The 2996-nt window shown below is 44.3% G+C and overlaps 1 long non-coding RNA gene across 1 annotated transcript; it reads right to left on the bottom strand.

The window, feature by feature from the left end:
* Nucleotides 1–500: 500 nt before the first annotated feature.
* On the bottom strand, nucleotides 501–1244 carry LOC119421414. The gene is made up of 3 exons (XR_005187362.1): nucleotides 1061–1244; nucleotides 626–762; nucleotides 501–549 (listed from the first exon to the last, which is right to left on the bottom strand). It is a non-coding gene; the product is annotated as an uncharacterized LOC119421414 (long non-coding RNA).
* Nucleotides 1245–2996: the final 1752 nt, after the last annotated feature.

Below are 2996 nucleotides of genomic sequence, written 5' to 3'. Positions count from 1 at the left end.
CCCCCCACAGTGCACCCCCCACAGTGCACCCCCCACAGTGCACCCCCCACAGTGCACCCTCCACAGTGCACCCCCCACAGTGCACCCCGAGGAAGACGGTCGAATGCCTTCTCCAAGGCCACAGAACACATGTAGACTGCATGGGCAACTCCCATGACGTGTTGTTTAATTGTTATTATCCTTTGCACATATATAAAAAAAAAGAGCTTTTCAGGTTCACCGTTCTCCTTAAAATCGATCGTTGAGGTGGGGGCCTAACCCTAATCTAATGCAAACTTTAAAAAGTTCAGCTGCTGCTTCACTGACACTAAACTGCCTCAGTTTGTCTGTGAGGACACACGGGGACTTGTGTCTATAGTGTTAGACATAAAACCACAGTTCCTGTGTCATCCCGATCCATCTCTGGTCACTTGTATCGTCAGAAGTGCTTCAAACAACCGTAGACTTGAGAGAACTTTTTAACCTGTTATTTGTTCTGATCCGTGCAGTTTACCTTGTATACCCGCTGCCATGAAACTCCGTGCTGTTGAAGCTTTTTATGATGGTTTGCTGTCGAAACAAGACATTTGTTTTATTTAAGGGTGTTTGTAAGTGACCCGGGGTGTGCTTCATTCATGTGACCCACCTCGATGTTACCACACGTTTGAAAAGCTGTGAACATGAACATGAAGCCCAAACCCAGCACGATGATGTTCACAAGCCTCTTCCCTTCTGGACCCATTTCAAAGGACTTCTTCAGTTCCTCCAGGAGTGACTTAAACCCTGAAAGGAAGGAAGGAAGACCAGACCTGAACAGTTTATTTGCAGGAATTTAAACGATTTCACGGGAAACTGAGAGCAAACAGGACTCTTATTAGATGGAAATCCTGTCGTATAATAAAACACCCAGTAAGATATTTACAGGTGAGTCAACAAGAAACGACTCATCAGACGCGGTTCATCATTTCATGTTTAGTAAAAAAGCCTAAAAGTGCTTCACGGTGTTCAAAATGGACCCAGGACGAAACGGACACGAATGTTTAAAGAACAGCACGAGAGCAATCCAGAGGAAATCACTCACCAACGACCTGCTGTTTGGCTAAAACACTCCGTGGCTGCCGCTAATCGTGTTTTTAATGATCTCTTTAATTCTCGCTTAAACAGCAAACATCCTTTTATCCTCCCAGAATGTCCGCTGACGGTAAAAAACAGACTTTCCGGGCTGTAAACCAGACAAACCGGCTGTCATGTGAATGAATCAGCTGACGAGTAGCTAGCTCGTAGTTAGCTTGTAGCACCGCAGATCTACAAACACTCAGCGCAGGGAATGCTAACCTGCTTTACCTTATCTATATGGCATGTAGAGTTGTTCAATACCAGGATTTCTGGTCCGATACGATACCGGGTAAAATTCACATAGATATAAACACTAGATACAGCATTGACCATAGATATAAACACTAGATACAGCATTGACCTCTATCGCCTAATGGCGCTGACCATAAATATAAACACTAGATGCCTCATTGGTTGATGCGGCGCAGGATTTTCGGCCGCCATCTTGGAACGGTCGTCCTTATTTGGTTAAAGCAGAAGATGTCTCAGCACTTCGCAGCTTCTTTCTGTTCAGATCGACGGACTGTTGACGTCAGGTCTCGGGGGATAACTTTTCACAGTAAGATGAACATATTATTGTTAGTATTTTGTGAATATAATATTACTGTACTGTATTTATGTCCACCAGCTGATGTGATGTTCAGTGTAACACGGTGTTCAGCTGCAATGAAGCTGACTGAGATCTGATGACAGGAATATTTTGCTAACAAGCATACTCACTGTTTCAGCAGCTTTGGTTCATTATCAACAGATATGCATCAAAACTGGAGTTTTGTTTAAGTTCTAGGAAATAAAAAAATTAAACTAGGGAGAATATAGGAAATAGAAAATAAGCTTGACCTCCTCTGTTCAATGTTTTTGTGTAGACACAAATGTCCTGTTTTCATTTTGAAGGTTTCCCAAAGAACAAGATGTGAGGAAGAGGAGGAAGTATCTTTGAGGAGGATTCATCTGAGCAGTGAGGATTTTAAACTGGAGGATTTTGATCAAACTGGTCAGACTGTCCGACTGAGAGATGGTGTGGTACCATGGGTTCACCTTCAGAGAGTAGGAGCATCATTATAAGTTCATTAGAGTTCATAAAGTTACATATTTTATTGTGAGTCACAAGGTGAGACACCTCCATGTGTTTCTATGAACAGGTAACTAGAGACTGTAAAGTTCATCTTCATGATGCTTTTTCATTTCAGCTTGAAAACTGCAGGACTACAGGAACTCAACAAAAGCTGCAGCTGCTCTGTCTGTGCACGCTCAGGAACGTGCACGTCACACACACAACCTCAGGAACGTGCACGTCTCACACACAACCTCAGGAACGTGCACGTCACACACACAACCTGGGCCTCATGATGTGAGTATTTCTATTTTAAACTTTATTTTTCATTGATCTTTATTTATCCAGGTCGACTCACTGAGTCACGAGAACTCATTTTCTAGAGAGACCTGTTTAGGAGCAGGTGGTGGGGGTTGAGTGCCTTGCTCAGGGGCCCAGAGTGGGGCCAATGAGGGTGGAGGCAGGTGTGGGTGTTTCACCTTTTCCACCCACATTTTGATGTTGACGGTACCGGGAGGTGAACCTGTGACTTTCCAATCACAGGCCCATCTTGTAACCTCTGCTCCACCACTCCCCCACATGACATCATATCATAATGGTCATGGTCGTATTAAAATCTCACTGGTTTCCTTCCAGATGTGTTAAACAGCTACTGGTCCCCCTGATGTTTCCAGGTGTGTGTGGTCAGTGGATGAAAAGCCTGGCATGAACAAGATGATGCTGGAGATCATGATTTGATGAGAGCTCCCACCTTCTACCTGTGAAGAACAAGAGCAGCTCAGTGAAGGTGCTGAGAGCTGCAGAGAGGCTGATCCATGGAGCTTCAACACAGCAACCTCCAAACATG

The sequence above is a fragment of the Nematolebias whitei genome, chromosome 15 (assembly GCF_014905685.2).
Source record: "Nematolebias whitei isolate Nwh7 chromosome 15, NemWhi1, whole genome shotgun sequence".
In the NCBI taxonomy this organism is placed as follows: domain Eukaryota; kingdom Metazoa; phylum Chordata; class Actinopteri; order Cyprinodontiformes; family Rivulidae; genus Nematolebias; species Nematolebias whitei.
The sequence above is the reverse complement of the archived record's forward strand: the minus strand, read 5'-3'. Positions and strand labels throughout refer to the sequence as shown.